An 18,891-nucleotide genomic window follows, 5' to 3' on the forward strand; every position below is an offset into this window, starting at 1 on the left:
GAAACTTAATCCCAACGAAATAGAGATACTACTGGTGGGAAGAAAGTCTGACCTAGGATACGGGTAATCCCCTGTACTGGATGGGGTTCTATTTCCCCAAAAGGAGCTGGTTTACAACCTGGAGGTGCTCCTTCACCCAAGCAGTCTGATGGGTAAACAGGTAGCAGCAGTGGCTAGAGATGTCCATCACCCACTTTGGCTGGTGAGCCAGCTGTGACCCTCTCTGGACAGAAAAGACCTTGCCACTCTAAGACATGCCCTAGCAATATCTAGACCAGATTTCAGCAAGGGCCTCGAAGACTGTCTATTAAGAAACTCAATGACTGACCAAGGCCAATCGCACTCTCTCAGCATAGGGTCATGCAAGATGGAGATCTTTGTCAGAAGAGCAAGATGGAGATCTTCCACCTGGCATTTGGTTAAGGTCAGGCTAGGAGAAGGGGTCCCTCCTGGTATAGGCTCACAGGCCAGATATCACCAGTAGAAACCGCCCCCCCCCCTCTGGGTGGGGGCAGCAATGGCTGCAAACTGGAGAGCCAGTTTGGTGTAGTGGTTAGGAGTGCGGACTTCTAATCTGGCATGCCGGGTTCGATTCTGCACTCCCCCACATGCAACCAGCTGGGTGACCTTGGGCTCGCCATGGCACTGATAAAGCTGTTCTGACCAGGCAGTGATATCAGGGCTCTCTTAGCCTCACCCACCCCACAGGGTGTCTGTTGTGGGGAGAGGAATGGGAAGGCGACTGTAAGCCGCTTTGAGCCTCCTTCGGGTAGGGAAAAGCGGCATATAAGAACCAACTCTTATTATTATTATTATTATTATACAGTGAGGGAGGTTTTTAGATTGTTTTTTTGCCATCGTTATTGTTTTATGATACTGTCTATATTTTATGTGGGTTTTAACTTTGTTGTACACCGCCATAAGGTAGGTAGGTAGGTAGGTAGGTAGGTAGGTAGGTAGGTAGGTAGGTAGGTAGGTAGGTAGGTAGGTAGGTAGGTAGGTAGGTAGGTAGGTAGGTAGGTAGGTAGGTAGGTAGGTAGGTAGGTAGGTAGGTAGGTAGGTAGGTAGATAGATAGATAGGTAGGTAGGTAGATAGATAGATAGATAGATAGATAGATAGATAGATAGATAGATAGATAGATAGATAGATAGATAGATAGATAGATAGATAGATAGATAGATAGATAGATAGATAGATAGATAGATAGATAGATAGATAGATAGATAGATAGATAGATAGATAGATAGATAGATAGATAGATAGATAGATAGATAGATAGATAGATAGATAGATAGATAGATAGATAGATAGATAGATAGATAGATAGATAGATAGATAGATAGATAGGGAGGGAAGGAAGGAAGGAAGGAGGGAGGGAAGGAGGGAAGGAGGGAAGGAGGGAAGGAGGGAAGGAGGGAAGGAGGGACAGACAAGAATGGAGGAATGGAGGACCAAATGAGGGTACTTTATCTTGACCGACTTTTTCAGAGAATTAAAAAATGTTTAGACTCATTCGGGCAGTGAAAAGTGGGGCATAAAAACCTATTGCTGTTGTTATTGTTATTATGATTTTCAGTGGCTTGTGCTCTGCTCCTTTGCATAGAATGAGGAAGGACAAAATTGCTTTCCCATCCCCTCCTTACCTCCAAGTGTGGTTCCATTAAGGGAAGCAGATTTCATTCTCTGCTTCCTCCAGCCCCCTGACCTGCCCAGCTCTAGGTCCTATGACCCCAGGAATGATCTTTTTGAAGTAATACCGAGGAGCACAGGGCAATTTTCATGCACGGAAGGCTGGGTGCTGCTCCTTCTATAGCAATGCAGAGGTGAGAAGTACCAGAAACAGAAAAGAGCTTTCTGTGAGTAGGGATCCTTCAATATTCACTTTGTCAGAAGAGCTGTTTCCAGCTGAAAATGCATGTAACGCTTAGTTTGGAGCCCTTCGCGTTCCCTTCAGTTCAGAGCAGATGAGAAGAAGTGACTCAAAATCAAATTTAGGTTTGACAGTAAGTACATAGAAACATATTAGGTGGTCATAGCATCCTTCCAGCCTCTAACTTTACAAATTCCTTTGAGAGCAGCATTCGAAGGGTGTTTCCTCTCCCCACGCCCATTACATATAGAAGAGCAGCTGTGTTAATCAGATGCAGCGAAAATAAACAGGAGTCATCTGGCACCTTAAAAACAAACATGTTTTTAATTCTGACTTTATGAACTAGAACTCACCGCATGCACCTGATTAAATGGGCTGCAGTCCACGAAAACGTATGCTAAAATAAGAACGTTAAGTCCCAACAAGATTCCAGTTTCTCTTCCCACGAATGCAATAATCCAAAACCTTTGATACCACAAGCTTGATGTTTTTTGTATGGAACAAGCTTCTCTTTGAGCTGTTGATGATCAATAGGTAAAAGAAAACAGTTTCAAAGATCTCATCTGCTCCTCTGATGGGGCGGATGCTTCTCTGACTGCAGTGCTTGCCACACAGGCGGGAGAACATACTGAGACCTGGTTCGTACATGCAGGAGAATGTGGTGGGAATAGGACCAGGAAGTCTGCTGGAATTACAGCTCATCTCCAGACTAAAGTAACCAGTTCCCCTGGAGAAAAGGGCTGCTTTGAAGGGTGAAATCCATAGCAATATACTCCACAGAGGTACTACCTCAAACCCAAATCCCACCCACTCCCGGCTCCACCCTCAAAGTCTCCAGGTATTCCCCATTCTTTGCAGTGTGAGACTGAGAGAGCCAGTTTGGTGTACTAGTTAGGAGTGCGGACTTCTAATCTGGCGAGCTGGGTTTGATTCCCCATTCCCCCACATGCAGCCAGCTGGGTGACCTTGGTCTCACCATGGCACTGATAAAGCTGTTCTGAATGAGCAGTGATATCAGGGCTGTCTCAGCCTCACTCGCCACACAGGGTGTCTGTTATTGGGAGAGGAAAGGGAAGCTGCTTTGAGACTCCTTCGGGTAGAGAAAAGCGGCATATAAGAACCAACTCAATTTCTTCTTCAGTAATATCAGGGCTCTCAGCCTCATCTACCTCTGTGGTGGAGAGAGGAAAGGGAAGGCGACTGTAAGCCGCTTTGAGACTCCTTTAGGTAGAGAAAAGCGGCATATAAGAACCAACTCCTCCTCCTCCTCTTCGATGAGCCTGTCCAGCCTATTTTGAAAAATTCACTCAACAGAAAGCAGCATCCAGTCCCAAAGGTTTGATAAGGGTCCCGGTAGAATACACAAAGAGGGGGAAGACATTCAAGAACATAAAACTAGCTCTGTCTTATCCAGCAGGTCGTCCTATAAGATGAGCTCTGAGGCCAACTCATTCCCTAGTTGGTATCCCCTTAGCACTGGTACAGAGAGTAACTACTCCATACATCTAGATTTGTACAAAGAGGAGCATTCAACGCCACTGAAGTCCCTCCCCTACCCAAACCCTGCCCCCCCCGGGCTCTATCCCTCCAAAATCTCCAGATATTTCCCAACCTGGAGTTGGCAGTCCTAGTGAGGAGAGGGTTTTTTTGGCCGAATTGACAGAGTTTTTCCCTTAAAGGTTAAATTAATTGTGTTTTTACCCTGTTGAGGCTCTCTTTCACTTCTTTATTTACCAGGTGCTCACATAACCATAGCACATTCAATTCTGGTCAGCTTGTTGTTCATACAATAAGTGGTTTCTGTGCAGGGACAAGTTTAGGCAAAGAACATGAACAAAAACTATTCTATAGTCCACGCTTTGATGGATGATTAAGCCACAGAGCTGACAGGGAATCTTTCAGCACGGAGATGTCAGATGGTTGGCCGTCCAGAAATGCATCAGTTGGTTGAGGAATTTGGAAGTGACATGAAATCAGTAACATCCAAGTTCCCCTTATGGCCAGGAACAATACAAGTCATTAGACGTTAAGTCCGTGCAAAGAAAAAGAGACACAACAGTGTGCATTCCAGGAGAGTCAGGCAAACATGTGGGTAGAAATGGTCAAAAATGTTGTTGTTATTGACATCAGGGTGTTTGCAGACATCATTTCTATGAAAAAGGTGAGAGGGATTCGTCTACCTCCTTGTTTATCAAATTTCTTGTGGACAAAAGTTATACCTTAGTTAAATCACCGGGGAGGGAAGGGTTCAATACACCAGCCAAGAAGAATAGTGACAAGAGTCCTCAATGAATCTCTGGGGAGTGGCAGTTCTCTGCTTTTGGGGCCCTTAGTGGTAAGCCTAAATTTTGATATAACCATTAAATGCTGCAGACATGAAAAATCACTCCTTTTCTTCTACCATCACCAGAAATAGCTGTCCGTATGCAAGCAAAAACACAGAACTGGTACCAATTTTAGACCCAAATTATATTTGACCGCAAAATGAGATGAGAGCTGCATTTTGTACCCTGATTTATACTACCTGAAGGAGTCTCCAAGCTGCTTACAATTGCCTTCGCTTCCTCTCCCCAAAACACACACCCTGTGAAGTAGGTGAGGCTGAGAGAACTCTGAGAGAACTGTGATTGTCCCAGGGTCACCCAGCTGGCTGCATGTGGGGGAGGAGCGGAGAATCAAACCCGTCTCTCCAGATTAGAGACAACCGCTCCTAACCACGACACCAAGCTGGCTCTTGGTGTGTGATCTGGCCCTATCCTTGGAGTCACAATGGAACCTGATCTAGATTGGGGCTAGAGGTTGTTATAGGGAAGGGAATTTCTCTTTCCAACTTTTGGGTTTTTCTGATATAGCTACTGATTCTTCTCATTCTCCTTCTGTTGTTTGTTTTAGAAAAGAGATTTCTCTTAGATTGTTCTTTGAAGTAAAATCAGCATGCCCTTGTGTAGCTTGCAGGTTTTTCTTCTGTACACCACAGGAAGATCCAAAGTTTTGGGAAGACGATGGTTGCCTCTGAACATCTACAGAGTGAAAATTCAGGAATTCTGCAGAACCCTCCTCTGCTGTACCTCCACTCTTTTAATTTAGATGCCGACTAGAAACTGGCTCCAAATTCCTAAAAATGGAAAAACCCAGCAGATTGTTGAATTTCCAGGGAGAAACTGGATAAAGAGGAATGGGAAGATTTTCTCTTACAACTCTGATGGGGGCTCTGATGGCAGTGGGGAGCATATGAATTCTTCTCCCTGTACCATATCCCTGATTAGAAATGCTGTCTCTCCACACACACACACACACACACCAGAGATACCCATGACAAAAAGACAGAAATCCATGATATGCCAGAAATCTCTACTGGAGCTTAAAACAGCTGGAAGGGAAATTGTGATAGCATCTCAGTGAAAAAAAGGGAACAAAACTCCACCAAAGACATTGATGTGAAGATCAGCATAGGCTGATGTCACCTCTGTGCTCTATAAAGTTAAATCTGCAATATCTTATTCCTCTTGAGCAGTATGTCGTCCCTACATACTCTTCCACTGTGGATCTACAGCAGTAACTTCCATAATAAGGATAAAACAAGGGGGGAATTGGTTAGGAGGGAAATGGCCTCCTCCAAAATCAGCCATATACTAAGGCAGGTGTAGTCAACCTGTGGTCCTCCAGATGTTCATGAACTACAATTCCCATGAGCCCCTGCCAGCATTCGCTGGCAGGGGCTCATGGGAATTGTAGTCCATGAACATCTGGAGGACCACAGGTTGACTACCCTGTACTAAGAAATAGCACTGAAGTTACATTCCCCTAGAATAGTCCTTACAGCTTTGGGGACAAGTAAATAGATGTAACTGGTTGCATCCCTGATTCCCAATGAATGGGGGTGACGTTTGAATCGCTGATCATAACTACCAAAATGGCCGCCGCGTTCAAAATCTAGGACGCATGACTTGTGTTGTTGACATGCTCCTGCCCAAAACGATGTGCAATAGAAACCAGTGTTCATGCGCAGTCGAGACCACCCAGTACTGAGCTGTGCGCAAATTGAATCTGAACATACGAAGCCATCTTCTGACAAGCCCTGCCTCGAAATCCACAGTCCTTGACAAATTACACATGGAAATCAAGCGGAAGGCCTGGTGCGGGCAAATTAGCTGGCCCAGAGATGTTTTCTTGAAGAATTCTCCCAGGCAGTTCTCGATTTGGCAGGCTGAGTTAATTGTGTCACATGAGAGATTTGCACCGTGTTGTAGCGACATTTGTTATTCCCCACTTTTCATTAGTGACCCACTGTGCCCAAGTGGGTTGTCGGTTGTGAGACACCCACTACTTTTGAGATTGATTGGCGACCTCCCAGACCGGACATATTTACACAAGAGCTGTAAAAGGTGAATCCCACCTCTCTCTGGGCGAATTAATCTTTGCAAACGATGCCAAGCCAATTGCAAAGGGAGAGGGGAGTCCGTGAGGTTTCCAAGTGACTTCCACGCATCCCTTTCCTGCTGTTTTGTTAAGACGTGTCAAAGGGGATCACCTTTATGCCTGAAGCTGCCAATTGGAAGCTTTGTCTACACAGGGAAATCAATGGGGATCAACAAAAGGTGCTGAAAAGCCGCTCAAATAATGACTTTGCTTCTCTACGCGGGCACCACCCCCACCCCCCCGAATTTAAAGCAAGCCAGTATTGTCTTAAACCAGCTCAACTAGGAACCTGATTGAATTGTCTCACCTTGACTGGCTGCCAAACCGTTAGCATACTGAAGGGATTACGTTAAGACTGGTCCAACTGGGTCGAAATGTTCAGTGTTTCATCATGGTGGCTTCAGAACCTCCACGTGAGAACGAGAAGCAGAGAAGATGTAAGCAATAAAGACCCGGTTTCCAGCTCAATGAAAGGGAGGAGGCTGGATAAGGACTTGGGCTGTCCCAAGCAGCTATAACACATAATCCCTGCAGCAGGGCCCCTTATAGCTTTTGGAACTTTTTTGACTGGAGATTTTGTTTTTGTGGTAAGCTATCAAGTTTAGCTCCCATTTCATTTGCCATGCTTATTGTTTAATAAAATGTCCTAACCCTTTTTTTCAGTGCTATGACTCCTTGGTGTTGTAGAGCAGGGGTAGTCAACCTGTGTTCCTCCAGATGTTCGTGGACTGCAATTCCCATGAGCCCCTGCCAGCAAACGCTGGCAGGGGCTCATGGGAATTGTAGTCCGTGAACATCTGGAGGACCCCAGGTTGACTACCCCTGCTGTAGAGGTCTTCCTTCACTGCATGCTTGCTCTCCAGCTAGCACTTCCACACGCATGGGTCCACCGTTGTTCCAAGATGCCTTATCCAGATAGAACGACACGTGGCAGGGAAAACCAGTGCTCCAGCCCAGGAAATGCTTCACAATGACTGGAGAGAAGTGCCAAGGCAAAGATGCCATGAAAGCCAAGTCAACGCTTCGACATGAGTACAGCCCCTCACAGCTGCCTAGGTTGTGATCTGTCCTGAGTTTGTTTGAGATAGGTTGGAATAAAAGCTCAGAGATGGATGGATGGATGGATGGATGGATGGATGGATGGATGGATGGATGGATGGATGGATGGATGGATGGATGGATGGATGAATGAATCTTCCCCACTGCACTTCTGGAGGTCATTTGATAATCTTTTTTTTTAATCAGTCATTGCTATAGTGCTATAGTTTTTTTTCAGGAGTGGATCCTGTGAGGGAGACATTTGGGGAAGAGCAGGACTTCCTTGTGGAATGCCATAGCGGCCACCTATCTCCCGACATTTTCTCCTGGGGTTCTGATCTCTGTTGTCTGGAGACGAGTTCTAAATCCGGGAGATCTCCAGGCCCCACCAGAGACCCTATCCCCCCCAATAAGCCACCCTCCCAAATCTCTCATAATCTCCATGAATTTCCCAAGCCAGAGCTGGCAGCCATTTATTTTGTCTTGTATTTACACTAGCATCAAAACCAAATCATTCCTGTGGGCACCAGGAGCCATGCTAGCCTGTTGTAGCCAAAACAATAGCACCTTGTCAGCCCCTAATGGCTAAGGTGCCACTGCCTGTAGCAGGCCAAAATAAATCTTTGCTTACACCCAGCCCCCTTCTTAGTCTACAATGGGCCTTGGGGGGTGCCTGTAACTTTTGACCTAGATCCAGGCTGTTCCTCAGCCATAACCCCACCTGCTAACCTGATAAGAGCCATGAAAATGAGAAAGTAAACCTCCCAGGGCAAGAGAGAACTGGACGGATCAATCACGTCTGTTATACTTTGTCACAGCCTCACCTTGACCAGGTGCCCCTTGTCCCCTCCCGGGGAGCTTTATCATCTTGGTTCCTCTCTGCTATGCCTTCCATCGCTAACAAAAGAGCCCTCCCACTCCTCATCCATCCCTGATTATGTATACAAGGAGCTTTTTCTCATCTCTTATGTGTGACACGTTAGAATGAAACTGGCATCTGCATTAATGGAAAACAAAGATGAGAGATCATCCTTCACACACACACACACACACACACACACACACACCACAGCACACCACATGCACAATTCTAATCTAAGCAAAATGCTAGCAGGCAGTATCTCAGCAGGTGCTGCTCTACTTAGAACCCTGAACCTGTTTTCTAGGTTTCTCTCATTCTGGCTAACATCTAAAGTTGGAAGGGGGACAAGTAGTCCCAGGCAGCAAAGATGAGAGGAATCAGGTACCGGTGTTAAGTCAGTTCTTTTCATAAAATCTTGCCAACATCTTTTTAAAGCATTCCTGTTTCTTTCGGAGCGCTCTGGCACGCAGGCAGTGAACAGGTGAAACATTGCCCTGTCCCTTCAGCTCTTTCCAGTCTCTAAGATTTTGGTGCCCCTGCCTCTAAAGTTGACAGCTCTGGGTGGGAAAATACCTGGGGCCTTTGGGGGTGGAGTTGAGAGTGGGGACAGGTGGTAAGACCGTCCATCCCTGCATGATCTTGCCAGAGAGTCTTGACATTTTCTCCATTCACAGATCTCCCGGCATCTCGCCTCTTTTGACCTTCCTTTCAAGCTCACAGGTGGAGGCTGGAGTGTAGTTGTAAAAGCAGGTCTCCAGCCACCACCTGGAGACTGGCAACCCTATATCAAGACTGGGGAGGGGGAAGGAACTAGGCCCCAAACGAGGTGACACCCAATGTTCATTATCTCTCAACATATTCTAAACCTGGATCTTACAAAACGGGTTCTCTTTTTTTTCCCCCGCTTCTTTAATAAATTAATTATTTATCCTCCCTCACTTTCTGCCCTGCTTTCCCATCACTCCGTGTCTTCTCCATTCATCCCTCCTTTCCCGGATCCACTGCTCTTCAGGCTCTTCCCTTTCTTCCTTCCCTTACTAAGCTTCACAGTGAATACATTTCCCCGCCTGTACTTTCAACAGCGACTAGCAGCGAGGGGCCTGTAGCAACACGTTATGGTTCCTTGTTTGCCTCGGCAGGATATTCAGGGGTATTATTTATGGGCCGAGCGCCTGTCAGTTACAGCAAGCAGATGAGAGAAGTCGCTGGAGTGCAAACATTTATCTTACTGCTCCCAGCCAGAGCTCAGACTCCCTCCAGAAACCATTAATGATGCCTGACCTCTGAGCACAAAGGCCAAGGAAACTTCTGTCGGAGTGTCTTTCTCCACATGCTTCCCCTAGAAGCACTTCAGTTCCCGACGTGCATATGTACATATCGGTGTTTAAACACACTCATCAACTGCTGGCACAGGTTAGAAATAGGTATGCTCTTGTGACTCCAGGGCCTAGTCTGCACACAGAGGATAATGCACTTTCAATGTGCTTTGGAAGCTGGATTTTCCTGTGCAGAACAGGAAAATCTACTTCTGAAATGCATTGAAAGTGCATTATCTATTGTGTGCAGACTAGGCCCAGAACAAATGTTTTCAGACCAGTGACACCGTTAAGACCAACGGTGTTTTTATTCTGGGCATAAGCTTTTGTGTGCATGCACACTCTGTCAGAATCTATCTTGTAACTTCAGTCTTTACAGTAAAATGTCACTGCTTGGGGACTGCCCACCCCTTGGCTGAAAACTTTTCTCATTTGCTCCATTGGGAATCTCAGTTCTTGTTTCAGGCTAGGGTTACCAAGCCTCGAGGTGAGGATTTAGGATTGTCATGTCCCCTCTGGCCACCTAGGGATGTCAACTCCAGGTTAAGGGAATCCCTGAAGATTTGGGGGTGTAGCCCAGGAAGGACAGGAATCTCAGTGGGATACAATGCCATCGAGTCCCCCCTCCAAAGCAGCCGTATTCTTCAGGATGCCCCTCCACACACACACACACACACCAAGTTCCAGGAGACAGAATAAAAACATAATTAATAAAAATAATGTGGAGCAAAATATATTAATAAATTAGCCATTAAGTTCCATATTTAAATAGAACATGACCAAGTTTAGTGGAATGTCTGATCTCTCAGTAGATCTGGTGGTACGTTGTTACCGAACAGCTGCAAGTCAAAATCATTCAGCAATATTTAGTATTGAGTGAGCTCCTTGGGAGAAATGCCTGATGCACCTTTGGAAGACACACGTACTCAATTATGCTGGAGTGTTATTAGAGAGACCTACACATGCACAGTCTGAGAATTTCTTTGGACCTGGCACACAGTTATAACTAGGATTGCCAACAGGACTGTAAACCTCCTGTCCCTTTCAGAAAGTCTTAATGAAATGGTATTTAACTGCATGCCCCAAAAAGCATCAGCTGCCCATTTCCATACCTTAAGCCTATGTTAAAGGCACAGGACATTTTCCTGTTGGCAACCCTGCTTATAAAACACAAGTACAAATGCAGTGTTGAGACATGAGGGAACACCCAGTAATGGGTCAGGGTCCCTCCAGACCTCCACTCTTGGCTAAATTATTCCCCCCATCCCCTCATGCGGGAACCCAGAAATACTCTGCCCTGAGGTTGACCTTGGCCAGTCAGTCAGTCCAAACTTCCTCACAGAATTGTCGGAATACAATGGGGGGAGGAACACCCATGTACCCCAAATTCCTTGGGGAAAGCATAGGAGAGAAATTGAAAGGGTAGATTCTCTGTAGTTTGGAGACTCTTTCGACAGTAATGTCACCTATAGGGCCCACACACACAATGGCTGTTTTAATTGTACATTTGAACACAGGCTGAGATGGTACTTTGTTTAATATTCTGCTCCCCAATGGATATAAATATCTTAGGCCCCTCTGTAATTTATTACTTCTCCCATTAGCTCATGGAGCAAAATGGATGAAGGGGGGGGGCTGGTTATCCCAAACTAATATCCATTCACCGGATCTCAGCCAAGAGAGCTGAGCTAAAACTTTTTCCACTCTCCTTCACTAGGAAAATATTGACTCGTCCAAGGTGAGTCACATCATCCAACTGGGTTCAGTTTTTCTCACCCTTCTCTGAATTAACATTACAGACTCAGACAAGGCCTCTGCCAAAAGGTCACGCAAAGGTGATGCAGCCGGGCAGCGACTGAATAGCTGATGAGCTTTTTTTTTCGGGGGGGGGGCAGGGGGGTGGAGAGAAAAGCTAAGAACAAGAACACAAAGAAAGGTGAGTTGTGTCTTGAGTGTCAGGTAAGTCTACAATCAACACATGCCTTTTCTCCCCACTCCATCCAAATAGGGAATAGAAACATTTCAAACTAATCACAGATACAATTGTGAAATCCTAGAATGGAAAGGGGCCATACAGGCCACCTAGTCCAAACCCCCTGCTCTATGCAGGATCAGCCTGAACCATCCATGAGAAGGATCTGTCCAGCCACTGCTTGAAGACTGCCAGTGAGGGGGAGCTCACCACCTCCTGAGGCAGCCGATTCCATTGGAATTATGTCACAAATGTCTACTCAACTCCTTAGAACAGGGGTAGACAAACTGCGGCCCTCCAGATGTCCATGGACTACAATTCCCATTCACTGGCAGGGGCTCATGGGAATTGTAGCCCATGGACATCTGGAGGGCTGCAGCTTGACTACCCCTGCCTTAGAGGAAGGTAGAGGAAAAAATTAAACAAGTAATATTCTTCCCACGTTCTGTTTTTGTATGTTGGTAAATAACCAAAAAAGGGAAACAAAAACACAACCTGGCAAGACAAGTTAGGAACCTAAAGGTTGATCTGCAAAGAAAAAGAAAAGTGTTTAAAATACAAATATATATTATAATTACGTATATAATAATAACAATAACACGAGGAACTTAGGAGGAACAAAGACAAGAGATTCTTCCTCAATGGTCAAGCAAGTTAAAATGCATTTATGCTGAATAAAAATATAACATTAGAGCTTGCTAGGTGGTTAAAAAAAAATCTAGAAAGTGATGCCCCAAGTGATGTATGTTGTATATTAGAATGTCTAATATTGAAATATTGCTCAGAGGCCACCACTCTCCATGTTGCCCGACTCTTGTGCCAAATGCATTCTCACATGTTAAGTAACACCACATATTTGCCCTACTTCTATGAGACTTTCTGAGGCTGCTTTTCCATTCTCTTGCTCGGGGACGTAGGCTGAATCTGCACGGGGCTTTTATTCCAATCCCAGGTTGATTAAATCCCTGCCGTTTACACTGAACACGATTTCCATTTTGATTTTGGCCAATTTAAATTTTCCATCTGCAACCCCCATGCATCGATCCGCAGTGACCCTACCTTTTAGCCGGAATATCAGGGGGCGCTTGTTATCTGTTATATAATACTAAAGCGCTCCGGAAGTTTGATAGATGAAAGTGTAGATGTCCGCGGTTTAGGATTAACTGCCATTCCTTCCCCGTGTTTAGAATATGCCTCTTCAGCCCGACAGCTGCACCAGCCAATTCACTGAAAAGACCGTCAACATAGTTATTAGGATAGTAATCACACAAAGGTTCCAAGCACAAGCCTCATTTCCACACATCCATCAGGCCTAGAAGAACCTTTATCACTTCCAAACAAAACCACACACACCTTCGCCTCTCATTCTGGTGAGTAATTTCCAATCACAGATTTTTTTAAAAAATCATGGTTATTTTCTCCACCAGGTTCTTATCTCATTCTTCCTCCCAGTATCAGAGGGAAAGATCAGTCCCTATGAGTGATTGTGACATGCCCCAAAGCCACCCAACAAACAGCATGACTGATGGGGATCCAGAATCCGGGCTGCGTCTATCCAAAGCCACCTCAGGAAAATGATCCGGTTGGCATCCTTTATTTCCAAACAGGTCAGAATGCCAAAGAGTCTGCCTTTTTAAGAGCACATGCAAAATCTAAAATGATCTGTAGCCACTTCCACGGGACATTTGTTGCACAAGGAGCTGGAAACGCGACTCGTATCTCAGCTACAGTTCTCCGAAGCAGAGTCAACGGACTAGGAAGGGTGTCATTCTCTGTGCACTTGCTCTCATGGCTACCACTTTGATGTGTGTCATCTGAAAAAGAAGACCCTATCAAGAAAAAGTTCACAAGTTTCGCTACAGCCAACAGCAAAGTTATTTGTGTCCTCATATTTACGAAGGCGGACCTGCACATACTGGGCAATTATGTAGCCTTAAAAAAGAGCCAATGTGCCACCATCAACAGCCTTACAGGTACATACAAGTTCTCTCCCACAGGCCGTTTTCAGCAGCAACAACAACAAACAATGGGCAAAGCAATAGGATTAATTAGCCCTTTCTCCCTTGAAACTGCAATATCAGCAACAAAGCTGTCTAATTTCTATTTAATGCCAGCTTGAAACAGAGCTAGGCAGCTCCAGTGTGCATGCCAACCAGCAGCACACAAGAAGATTATGCTTAACACACAGGGCCATCCCCTGCTCTAGGGACCAAGGCAAACCCTGTGTGGCTGGGTTGCTCCCTGTTTCCTGGGCCACGAACAACCCTGAACTCCCTCCCACACACCTTTGTCCGCCATTGTTATGGGGAGACATTGAGGAGGGTTTGCCACCTGGAACAAAAAGTTTGCCTACCTCTCCTTTAATCAAAGAACTGCAGGTAACTATAATTCTCTTCTTGACAGTATAAAACAGCCGATGATCTCCTTAGCAATTTATTTCAGCGGTAATATTAATAAAAATTCATGGGCCAAATTGCTACTCTCCCCTCTAAGTCAGCCTCACCATTTAAAACAGATCGATAAAGCTTTAAGAACTGGTATACCTTTTCTTTCAAGCCATCAGCAGTGTGGGGAAGAGCTGAGATTTTAGAACCTGATACATTGAGATATTACTGCCAGAAAATATTACTCTATTTTAAAAAACGACCAAATTCAACACTGGTATAAGCTCTGCTGACTACAAGAGAGTTACTCCACGGTGGAATTTGGCACACTCCACTTAAGCAGCAGGCGTGAAACTCATCCTCTTGATCTGAAATTCCTGATATAAGCAGCATGTCTAGTTGTTTGACTCTTATTTTCTTACATTTTGGCATAAATTCCGTGTGCTTTAGACCACCAGCACTCCTAAAGAGGAAAAATTAATTGCAGGGATCATCCCCATATATGTCTAAATGCTCGGGAAGCTGGAGTGTTTTACAATGAAAACACATCTAATTTTAATGAAGTTCAAAGGAAGAAATGTTTATTTATAGATTAAAGTATGAAAAGATTGGCTGCTCGTAAAGTTCACTGAAACACTGACAGCGTTTTTGTTTTTTTGTTTTTTGAGACGGTGCATTTCTCAGGCACGGAAGGAAGGTTGAAGGCGTCTCCTCACGAGCCCGAAAATACGGGTAGCTGATCAATGTTCCAGTCAGACGGTCGAAATGCTCCTGGGTCCTCCCGATGCCAATTGAGAACGCAGGAGCTACAAGTGAATTCTGAAGAGGCAGAACGATGCCGCTGGTGAAAGAGTGTTGATTTCTAGAGTGTCAACTTGTCACTGCTGCAGCGGGGTGCTTCCACTTGTCTGCAGAAAGGCAGCACATTTCTCCCTTTGGGGCTCAGCGTGGCTCGCTCCTCGACTGCCAAAGCCCTGACGGGTGGAAATTCAGATTGTCCCTCAGCATCGGTGAGATTATTTTGCACATCACCAGAACGTTTTCTTTTCCTGAGGGGAAAACAAAGAGCCGGGTGGACAAAACTGAACTGTAGCGGGTCAAGATTAAGAAGCAGATGGTTCACAGTGCTGCCCCACCCCGCACATAATGCCCACAAGCTCTTGCCCAGCTTGGTGTAGAGGTTAGGAGTGCGGACTTCTAATCTGGCGATCCGGGTTCGATTCTGCAATCCCCCACATGCAGCCAGCTGGGTGACCTTGGGCTCGTCACGGCACTGATAAAACTGTTCTGACTGACCAGTGATATCAGGGCTCTCTCAGCCTGACCCACCTCACAGGGTGTTTGTTGTGGGGAGAGGAAAGGGAAGGTGACTGGAAGCCATTTTGAGACTCCTTCGGGTAGAGAAAAGTGGCATATAAGAACCAACTCTTCTTCTTCTTCAGTAATATCAGGGCTCTCTCAGCCTCACCCACCTCACAGAGTGTCTGTTGTGGGGAGAGGAAAGGGAAGGTGAATGTAAGCTGCTTTGAGACTCCTTCAGGTAGAGAAAAGTGGCATATAAGAACCAACTCTTCTTCAGAGGAAGAAAAGCCCCATGCCCCAACCACAAAAGGGCCGGGATCTATCCAGCCATGTTTGCTAAACAGCATATTTCTGAGATGGGGTTTGATATTTCATATCATCGCATACACCCCATCACCACCACCTGGTGCCTTGATCATTTGCCACGGGCTTTAAAAAGAATCATATTTTCCTTATTTTCTCAATTCCCTATTATTGCAGACAGCCTCGGAAGCCTGTTGTCAGGCCAGAAAGCAGCCTATAAACCTGGGGAACTGTTGCCACAGACAAAAGTTGCGCTACCTTCAGCTTGCTCTTAAGTATATATAGAAGAACATAAGAGGAGCCTTGCTGGATCAGACCAGTGGTCCATCTGGCCCAGCATCCTGCCTCACAAAGTCACCAAAATGTTCCTCTGGAAGGCCAACAAACAGGGCTTAGAGGTCCAAAGTCTTCCTAAGAACATCAGCAGAGCCCTAATGGATCAGAGCAGTGGTCCATCTAGTCCAGCACCCTGTCAAACACAGTGGGCACACCAACAGCGCATAGAGGCTGAGGCCTTCCCCTGATGTTGCCTCCTGACTCTCAGATTCAGGAGATTAGTGCCTGGGAACATAGAGGTAGATTAAAGACCACCTAGAGCTGTACTGTGCAGACTGCCAGTTAAGATCCTCTTCCCAAGCCCTGTTGAAATAAAGTTAGAGTCAACCAAAGGCAGACCTTTTTCAATGGTGGCATCTTTCCACTGGAAGGTCCATCTGCCCAAGGCATGCCTGGTGCCTGCCTTGGTACCCCTTAAACACCAGGCTGAAAAAATTGCTTAACCATGGATTTTCTCCAAGAGGTTCCATCTTCTAAGTTGTTCTTATGGTCTGCTTCTGTCCTAGAGCTGCCAACCTCTAAGTGATGGCTGAAGATCTCCTGGGATTATAAGTAATCTCCAGGGGACAGCGTTGCCAGTTGTGGGCTGGGAAATGCCTGAAGACTTTGGGGGTGGAGCAAGGAGTGAGATTTTCAGCAGGGAGGGACATCAGTGGAGTATAATGCTATGGAGTCCACCCTCCAAAGCAGCCATTTTCTTCATCCCTAGGTGGCATCTCTAGGTGATAGAGATCAGTTCATCTGGAGAAAATGGCAAGAAGAAGAAGAAGAAGAAGAAGAAGAAGAAGAAGAAGAAGAAGAAGAAGAAGAAGAAGAAGAAGAAGAAGAAGAAGAAGAAGAAGAAGAAGAAGAAGAAGAAGAAGCCTTTATATTACTGCTCAGTCAGAACAGCTTTCTGCTGCAAGCCCAAGGTCACCCAGCTGGCATGGATTACCTTTTTCATACTGCCATGATTGTGCATCTGTCCACATAAGATTTCATGCACTGGACATATCTGTATTGCACAAAGAGCCTGCACTGATCATGAGTTCAAAACCCAAAAATAATAACAAACATGTCTCTGAAAGCTACAGGCTGTAGGTAGGAGACCAACCATTCCCTAAATATTATACCAAATGGAAACACTCAGGGAAGACAAAAGCAATATGATAATGCAATTTGCAGATGCTTTGATGGTCTTCCATACCCCCTTGCTGGCTGCCTTAGAGTGGGAAATGGATTGAGGACACCTTGCAAACAAGCAGATCTTTGGAACTTTGTGTTTAAAACGGGATTAGTGGAAGGGGTGTTATCGGGAGAGTTTTGCATGCCACGGGTTAATCCTTTGACAGGTTTACTCAGAGCTCAATATTTACCTGATTGCAAAATGCATTTGACACCAGGCCAGGCCAGGCGGGCAGGGAGAGTGGACAATGGGCTGTGATTATATCATGGCTACCCCCTGTTTTCAGCTGCCACAGCTTTTTCCTTTGACATCTCAGAAATAATCCCATCGTAGCTTCAGGGAGAAATCAGGACGCCATACCTAGGGAGAGTGAAAGGGGGAAGTTCAAAATGACGGTAGGAGGAAGTAAAAATTGCCACCGAGGCCGGAGAAGAATGTCACTTTGGCTGCAGATGAGGATTTGATGAGCCTTCTTCATTGTCTGCACCTTTCTGTCTCTCGCCATGCTCGCTCGCAGGACCTGGAATTAAAATAATTACCTTCCTCCCTTTCTTTCCTATCCGCAGAGCGGTTCAAAGGTGCTTTCAGTGGAGGTGACCCCTTCCCATCACAGAAGCCTGAGCACAGAAGCACCTGGTAGGAGAACCGAATCAGACAACTAACAATGCAATCTATCCGGAGAGAAAAGCCGCTCGGAAATTATCCTCTGAATGACTCAGCCTCCAGCTTACGGAACAAAAAAGCAGGCATCTCTCTTCCCCGTTGGTAATTCAGATTTGGAACGGAGCATGGGGGCCTGAATTCAAGGCAAACCGCTCAGTTATATATATATATATATATTTGAAAGTTCGCAGCTCTCTGTCTCAAGGGGCTTTCGAAAGCATCTTCCTTCCGCCTCGCCTACTGAGCCTCTTTAGGACAAAGTGGGAGTGAAGTCCCTTGTTTCTTCTGGAGGAAGTTGCTATAGGCAAGGAAGATGGCTTCAAACGTTGCCGAGCGGCAAGCTACGAATCGAGCTCGTGACTCTGGCCTCCTTGCCTCGTACAGAAGACTTCGAATGTGATCCTGTGCCAAGTTGCTCCAGTATGGGTGCATTCAAACATGTATTTTGTTCTTCCTTGGACTCCACGCTGGAGCACAGCTTTGGGGAGCATCAACGTGATAGAAGAAGAAGAAGAAGAAGAAGAAGAAGAAGAAGAAGAAGAAGAAGAAGAAGAAGAAGAAGAAGAAGAAGAAGAAGAAGAAGAAGAAGAAGAAGAAGAAGAAGAAGAAGAGTTGGTTCTTATATGCCGCTTTTCCCTACCCGAAGAAGGCTCAAAGCGGCTTACAGTCGCCTTCCCTTTCCTCTCCCCACAACAGACACCCTGTGGGGTGGGTGAGGCTGAGAGAGCCCTGATATTACTGCTCGGTCAGAACAGCTTTATCAGTGCCATGGCGAGCCCAAGGTCACCCAGCTGGCTGCATGTGGGGGAGCGCAGAATCGAACCTGGCATGCCAGATTAGAAGTCCGCACTCCTAACCACTACACCAAACTGGCTCTAGTTCCTCCATTGGTCCTGCTTCCATGTTTCCTCCCCATTTCACTCCCCACCCTGGTGCAGTAAGATCTTTTTGGACAGTTGGCTGTGATGGTGCATTTGCATACTGTGTGGAAGAAGATTTTACGGTGGCCAACTGGAGATTTGATTAGCGGAAATGGGCCCGGAGAGCTCTTCATAAAGAGGTTTATTTAATTGTTTGTTTGTTTGTTTGTTTGTTTGGTATATTTCTATACTGCCCTGCCCCAAGGCTCAGGGCGGTTTACACAAAACATAAAGCAAATGCAGTGTAATTCATGCAATCATAACATCAGGAACATCAGAAACAACAATAACAATAGATTCCATAACTGAGGAAAACAAGAATTTATTTTTGCTTGGGCAT

The 18,891-nt window shown here is 45.7% G+C and overlaps 1 long non-coding RNA gene across 1 annotated transcript; it reads right to left on the reverse strand.

The window, feature by feature from the left end:
* Nucleotides 1–14,215: 14,215 nt before the first annotated feature.
* Nucleotides 14,216–17,620, reverse strand: LOC143821014 (uncharacterized). Its single transcript, XR_013225634.1, has 3 exons — nt 17,508–17,620; nt 17,159–17,328; nt 14,216–14,911 (listed from the first exon to the last, which is right to left on the reverse strand). It is a non-coding gene; the product is annotated as an uncharacterized LOC143821014 (long non-coding RNA).
* Nucleotides 17,621–18,891: the final 1,271 nt, after the last annotated feature.

This window comes from Paroedura picta, chromosome 11 (genome assembly GCF_049243985.1).
Source record: "Paroedura picta isolate Pp20150507F chromosome 11, Ppicta_v3.0, whole genome shotgun sequence".
Lineage (NCBI taxonomy): Eukaryota > Metazoa > Chordata > Lepidosauria > Squamata > Gekkonidae > Paroedura > Paroedura picta.